Source organism: Fukomys damarensis, unplaced genomic scaffold (genome assembly GCF_012274545.1).
Source record: "Fukomys damarensis isolate Sample0158 unplaced genomic scaffold, DMR_v1.0_HiC HiC_scaffold_35, whole genome shotgun sequence".
Lineage (NCBI taxonomy): Eukaryota > Metazoa > Chordata > Mammalia > Rodentia > Bathyergidae > Fukomys > Fukomys damarensis.
This window is the reverse complement of record NW_022900947.1, coordinates 6,933,761-6,941,392: the sequence shown is the minus strand read 5'-3', so window position 1 is coordinate 6,941,392 and position 7,632 is coordinate 6,933,761. Positions and strand designations below refer to the sequence as shown.

Genomic DNA, 7,632 nt, shown 5'->3' with positions numbered 1-7,632 from the left:
ACAGCACTTTTCATGGCCTAAGAAAGGCTTTTCTATTTCAGCTGCCAATCAGCTGAATATTTATTCCGTCTTCCCCATCAAATATTATTTTTAAAGCCCTGAACTATGGCAGGAGAAGAGAACTGTTAAAATAGATGGTTACTTCCTACAATTTCAGGAAGGGTGGGAAGTCATTGAAAGTTTCTTCAGAATTATTCATCAACCTCTTTAAAACATTAATCAGGTCTAGAGTTGCCTGTGCCAAGTACAGATCTGCTTCAACAGAAGAACGGTTTTACGTAGAGTCACATTGATAATCCAACACTGCCGTGACGCAGAGCACGTACCATCTCCTCTCCTTCTTTTCCTCAGGTCTTTTCTTTCTTCCCTTTGTTCGCCTTTCCTCCCCTCTTCCTTTTCCTTCCCCTCTCCGTGTCAGCTCTGTCTCTGGAACGTTTCTCTCCTGGCCCTATGGTTCATTATGACAGTGTATTAAATGGCAACACCTTACTTCTCCACATTTACAATGTAAGCGCATATAAACATTTGTGGTAAAAAATCATGGTAGCTTTAGAAAACATATGTGCTGAGATAGAACATGGAAAAGTGCTCTAAATTAATACAAATTTGAAAGACAGAAGGAGCTGAAAATGAGCACATCTTCACTGCTATAGCCTTTTGAAAAAATGAAATATTTTTTTCAAATGTTGGTACTACAGATATAAGCCTTTTCTCTTCACTGCCTTATAAGATAGTAGTTTTTCCAGGCATGTTGCTATGTGCCTATAATCAGGAGGCTGAGGCGGGAAGGTTACCCTGGTTCAAAGCCAGCTTGCGCTGCATAGCAAGACCCTATATCAAAAAAAAAAAAAGGATATTATTTTTTGTTTTTTTTTTCTTAACATAGAAAACTGAGGGTTGGAGAGATTAATTTCTTAAGATAAAAGGAAAATAAATGGCCAGATTATTATAGTAGCTTATCTTTCCTTCAAGCAACTATGTAGTAAACCAAGAAAGAGTTCAGAGAAGTGAGTCACAGCAATAACTTCAGATTTATTATAAGTTAACCAGAAAAGGAAGAACGTTCAACAGCAGTAGAAGTAAAATGATAAAATAAATACGAATAAATAAAATAAAATTTAACATAAGATAAAAATAAAATGTAAGGGGTATTTCAGTTAAATAAATGAGGAATATTACACTGCCAACAAACATTATTACTAAACAGCAATATGTAGTGGAGTGGGGTGGTTTGTGCTTTACTGTGCTTCTGATTTAATAAGCCGTATGGTCCCTGTGTAAGCTGTTACCATGAGAGAGAAATGGTTCCTGAAGATTTGCAGTCTCCAGTCACAATGCTGTCCACAGAGCCCTGGAGAGCACACGGCTTGAGGGTGCCCATCTCCCCGGGCATTTCATAAACTCTCCTCTAAATGCATCTTGTCTTCTGGGGCCCAGAGCAAAATTGAAAGAAAATACTTCATTTGCCAAAGCCCTATCGCTATTTAGAGGAATCTTAATGCAAAACATCAAAATGTTTCTCCAAACAAAACGCTCTCTCCTTGTATTTGTCTATAGCTCCAAAGTTAAAAAGTTTTATTCAGAATTACAACATTCCGTTTGGCACTGGGAGGGGCCACATAAGCATCCTCACCGCAAAGTGATTGAATAATACTTGGTGCCCAACCACAGTGACTGTAACTGACATTTAACACCACTTTAAAGTTAGAGCATAGTGAACAAAGATGTAACAACATTTAAAGCAGTGGTGCTCATGAATTTAAAACCAAGAATGAGTTTATGGTGCTTGCAAAAAAAAAGAAAGGCTGAAGAGTAGCTTTTAGCAATGCCGCTGGATTGCTCAAGCATGATGTGTCAGTGTCCCAACGATGTGATGTGAGGATAGAATACTTCCTGAGCCTTGCAAGCTTTCTCTGCACAGGGCCAGGTACGAAATAGCTTGGGTTTTCCTGCCAGATGGTCTCTTTTGTGATTGCTACAGCACAAAAGGCTTCATGGACTTACTTAAACAAATGTACAGGATTATGTTTCAAGAAAACTTACGTACATGCAAACCACAATTGGCTGATTTTTGTTTAATGTTAAACTTTTTAAAACCTTATCAGATACACATATCCCTTGCATAGCACTGTGGTGGGTTTTGATGCTAATAATAGCTTCTGAGGAAGTGGGCTTTTAGTTGTCTGCTCTTTGTATAATCCCTTCCACCATTGATTCTAAATTAGACCCTCTGATTCAGTTTGGCCAGTGGTAATTCAGAAACTGTGGCATAACAAATAAACACTTGTGCATCCGAGAACTTACCTGTCCCGTAGGAAATAACTCATTCTAGACCACTCAATAGTGAGAGACCCTGTGGGCAAACAAGCCATGTCAGATTGTGGGTGCAGCTTTGACAAGCGCATGAGGACTTCCTGGCTCTGTTGCTGGATCCCCACAGCTATAAGAGTGAACTCAGAAAACACCTGAAGGGTAGAAAACACCCGAAGGATCCCTGCTCCTCTGAGCCCGGCCAACTCAGAGTTGTGAATAACAAACCACTATGTTCTGGGATGACTTGTGGTATAGTAATAGTTGATGAAATGCCTTTGACTAGAGATTACCTAGATAATTCACCTTACACTTGAATTGAATGAGGTAACTCGAGATCAGCGGAAGTGGATTGCACTGGGGCCTGCCTGGGATTCTGAGTGAGGATTCGACCACTCTACTCTCACTTCGCTCACCTGCACACTGCAGGCAGCAGGAGCGCACGAACTCTGCTCTGCGTGGTCATCATCTTTATCACGGCACTGTCGCGAAGCAGGACACGCCCTGGACACTGTCTGCTTGGTATTAATACGCTGCAATATCAGCGTTGATATGTGGAAGTGCTAATTCCAGCATGATTTTATACATTTCCAACTGGCGGACCAAAATACAGACATGTGTTTAAGAAATTGCCGAACATTGCTCTGTTCCTTTTCGAAGCAGTTCTGTTGACTTATGTAAACAGCCAGGAGCACGATACGATGCGATCCATGCACCCATGTGTTCTATATATCAGAACATTTTTGGAAATATAACAGGCTGATAATTTTAAAATGGCACAATGAAGTGTTAGTTTACAATTCTTTAAACTAGTTACATCATTTTACATATTGATGGAATTTTAAAAATTTTTAAATGATTCGCTTTTGAAAATCACCAGCTCATTTTTTTCTCTAGGTCTCCTCAAACTTTTCTTTCTGGGTTTTGAAACAGATTGAATATTTATTTGCTATTTTTTTCCAAATAGTTTCTCTCATTTTATGTTTATGCAAAACATGATATTTTGTCTTTGGGGACAGGCATAATATTTTTGTTTTTATATAATAAATTTTAGTGTTACAGTGTTTCTTGCAATTTTCCACTGATATATCCTTAATCACCACATATATATTTTAGATAATTTACTATTTTTTCTTTTATATTTAAATATTTTATCCATCTAGGTATTTTTCATGTAAGGCATAAAGAAAATTTTATCAGCAAAACTGGTATTCTGTTTTTGATTTAGTTTGAATATTTTTTTTAGCCCTCACCTTACATCACTTATTACAAATAAGAGCTAGTTATATAATTACTATTTAATTTTTTCTTCACTACTCACACTTATTTGGAAATGTTTCAAAATTTGATTTTCTTTCTTAATGTTCTGTAACTATAGATGTAACACAAAATTCTCTTAATTGCTGGAGCTTTATTATACATTTTATACTCATTAGCTTGTCTTCATTCAACATTTTTTCTTCTAAACTTTAAAACTCTAATGTCACATAGAGATTTTTATAGATTTTTCCATATGAACTTTAGAATCAAATCAGCTAGCTTCAGAAAAGGAAAAAGGCTTTTTTCTCTCTTTATTATATCACATCATGTTTGTCACTTAGAGAAAAAAATCATTTTAGTTGTTCTAAATCTTCCTATCCAATAACAAAACGTATCTTTCCATTGATTTATTTTTTGGTATTGGGGATAGAACGTGGGATCTTTCATTTTCAATTAAGGTGACAGAAACACTGACCTAAATCCCTAGCCCAATTTTTCTTCTTTTTTTGTACTTGGATCCTTGAACTTGAACTTGAACTTGTGAAGTAGGCGGCAGACCCACTGAGCCAAATCCCCAGCCCTCCTTCGATTTATTGACATCTCTTTTTATGTTCCTCAAAAGAAACTTCAATTTTATTTGTGTGTTTTCTGATTTACTGAAGTTCCACAGGTATTTGTTTTCGGCTCTTACTACTACCTTCCTGTTCATGGAGTGTGATCTTTTCACTGTGTTCTTTAATTGGTTATTCATTGTGTGAAAAGATACAATAACTTGTTATACTTGTATTTACTAGCCATGTTAACTGAGCATTATTATAAGTCCTAATATTGTTCCATTTTTAAAACCAAGTGGCTTGCAAATAAAACTCCCTGTTCCTATCTTCTTTCAACATCTGTTTATTGGACTCTGGAACAGGACTGCCTATGCCCTGACTCGTGGCTTTGAATTTGAGTTCTTAACCTTTCCATTGTCCAGTGTTCTCACCTGTAAGATGAAGGTAGCAATAGTACCTGTTTTGCAGGGTAGCTGGAGGATTAGCTGAGCTAATGCCTCAATTGGTAAATTTCTCTGTAGTAGAAATGGCTGCTCTGGAGCATGCGATAAGAGCAGCACTTTCGTGCAAACTGGAAGTTCATTCATGAAAAATCTGTCCAACTTGGGCCTTCAAAGAGTTCACAACAATAAAGGAAACTTGTAAATGGAGACGAGCACATGGGGAAAATTAAAGCTGAATACAAGTTTACACTTGTCGCTTTTGGTCAGATCCCTTCCCGTCAGGACAGTGTATGACTACACTTCTATCCATCGCTGTCAAAAGCAGGAGGCCCTGCTACAAGAACTGATTGCATTTATAGAGGGTTTTCTTTATGCCACACATGCTTAAACTTTATAAACATTATTTTTTAAAGTATTGACTACATCCTTATGAAGTAGACACCATTATTATTCCTCTTCCTGTAGAGATAAGGAAACAAAAACACAAAGGGTTTATGTAGCTGATCTAAGGCAGCACAGCCTGGAAGCTAGGATTTGTAGTCAGTCTGGTTTCAGAGCTGAAACTGGGTTTCAGGTTATACAAGGGTTACCCAAGGGTGTGTATTTGACTCACATGTGACACTTTTTCTTTAAGTAGAGCAAGCTTTATGTCTTTTGCTGACAACGATGATAAAATTGATGTGACCGTTAGCATTTCCTGTGTTCTTTAAGATAGTATTTTGCTCAAATAGATCTGTTATTCATTATATAATTTCAATTGCAATTTTGTGCATTGCTTTGTTATTTGATGAATTTACAAATTACATTGTCTCCTAATTTTATTATATTTCTTGTATTTTCTGTAAGATTTTGTTTCTTTCTGTTTTAGGTTTTTGGGGGGCAATATATTGCAATACATGATGGTGATGATGTTTAAATGTCTGAGAATCATTTGACTCTGTTTTTTCTGTTGATTTACCTTCTTCTTAAATTCTTTTTGAGCTAAATTTACTGTCCTCAACATCACAGAGTCTATGTAATCTTAACATTTGTGTTTATCTTCTACACATGTGCCACTTCTCATACTAAAATTTGTATCCAGATGTATCATTTGGGTACAAATTGTGTTTGCAGCTTGCATTTTGTAAAGAAATTTTCTTCTTTTTTTTTGTTTTTGTTTTTTAGTAAGGAATGATTTAAGCACAGTATAAACATGTTGATGAGTGTGTCATTTACACACCCTTGTGTAACTAAAAGCGGTGTCAACATGCTGCTGTCTGCCCAGCAGCAAGTCCGTGTGCCTTTTTTTTCCAATCAAATACATCAATTGAAAACATACACTAGTTTGACTTCTGTCTTCATACATGAGTTTATATCAAAAGGTTTATTTGAATAGCTTGCAATGTTAAGATTTAAAAATATATATATTTTGTGTTTCTGGTTCTAGTGAGGAATTACCTTAAAATGGACTTTCTGAGATATAGACGACTACAAATCCGACATTGTAAGAAACTGCTGATCATTAGAAGGGATCCTACTTCGCACCTCCCGTCATCGATGCATGTGTGTCAATTTCCCGCACGACTTTCCTACATTTAGCCTTGTCAGATAGGTAGCTTGCTTTTGGCCACTCTATGTATATAAGAGAGCTTCTTTCTAGGATCTTAATTTGAATTTTTCTGATGACTAAACATGCTGCCTATTTTTTAATACTTATTTGACTGTATCGTTTTCTTATGGACAGCCTACTTACCTATGGGCTTTTATTCTCACACCTTATAGGCTGCATTATAGGTTGTGATGGATGTGGAAGATATCCCATCTAGATCCCTCTTCAAAGCAGGACGCTGAGCCACTTGAGTGTTTGTTTCAACTGTGTGCACCTTCCTGCTGTGAGGGCACACCCTTCCTAGGCATGGCCACTCCGAGGGCTGCTGGAGGCAGGAACTCAGAAGCTTGCTCATACTGACGCTGTGGTCGATTCTGAGGCACTAGATATGTTTTAGACTCTCTCTTAGGACCAGCTGGGGTTTTCTAAATCTGAATCAGAGCTTGATATCTTCTCTTTCATGTCTTTATTGCGCTTTTTGCATGTTAAAACTTCTGACTTCCCATATGTGTCTAAAACCTACCACCTATGATCCTTTCTTTGTGGTCTAGTAAATTAGGCATCAAGAGAGAGCTGTGCGAAGAATCATTATTCTCCTAGCTTCTCGTGTAGCTTATCATGGGTAGTCCGTACAGTACAGACAGATTGCACCACTAAGTAGTATGAAACTGATATCAGGCAACAAGTTATAGAAAAAAGTGAATATTGAATAAGGAGGGATCTAGTATACCATAGTCAGGACTTGGGGTGGTAAATAATGGAGCCCTGAAAGTCAGACGGAGCACTGAGTGGATGCCTCCTAAATTTTAAGGGGTGAAACTCCTCTGAGCCTAACCAAGTATCATCTCACATGTTCCCACTAAGTTCTAGCACATCCTTATTAGGCAAATATCAAGAAAATGGTCCCATGTCGAGCACAATGGTACCTGCTTACCTGACAGCATCACCTGTCCTGCATACTGGATGAGCCTCACTGACAAGAGGAAAGACCATGGGATCCAGACTTGCTAAGAGTAATTGGGTTGTTAGATTCCTGAAATAACAGAGGTCCTATTGTGACATTTAACTTCCGGAAGCCGGGTAGCTATAATCAGCACAGAGAGTGACAGCGTCAGGGAACTGATCTATACAGACTTGTGGGGATATTGAAAAGACAGAGTCCTCTGGGACAAAACAGATAGATCACCAACAAAATTAGTGAAACATTTTCCAGGAGGGGGAAGATAACTGTCCCAAGTTAAAATCAAAAGTAAAAAAATAAATAAAAGGGATGACTCTTTTTCAAATTTTTGGACCTGATCCACTTTAAAGATCAATATCTTATTGTATCAACAAGTCTTTAGGTCCCCTGGAGAAAAGATCTTGCTGCGCTATGACAAAGAAATATGGTGGCAGTTCCCCTAGTCTTTCCCCAAGCGGAATTCTAGCCATTTGTTCAGGTGACTGCACTGGAAAAGGGAAAATCATGCAACGTTTT

General features: G+C 37.6%; 1 long non-coding RNA gene across 1 annotated transcript; it reads right to left on the bottom strand.

The window, feature by feature from the left end:
• Positions 1 to 351: 351 nt before the first annotated feature.
• On the bottom strand, positions 352 to 7,151 carry LOC104874659. The gene is made up of 4 exons (XR_783816.1): positions 7,090 to 7,151; positions 2,305 to 2,353; positions 795 to 831; positions 352 to 448 (listed from the first exon to the last, which is right to left on the bottom strand). It is a non-coding gene; the product is annotated as an uncharacterized LOC104874659 (long non-coding RNA).
• Between the last annotated feature and the right edge of the window lie 481 nt (positions 7,152 to 7,632).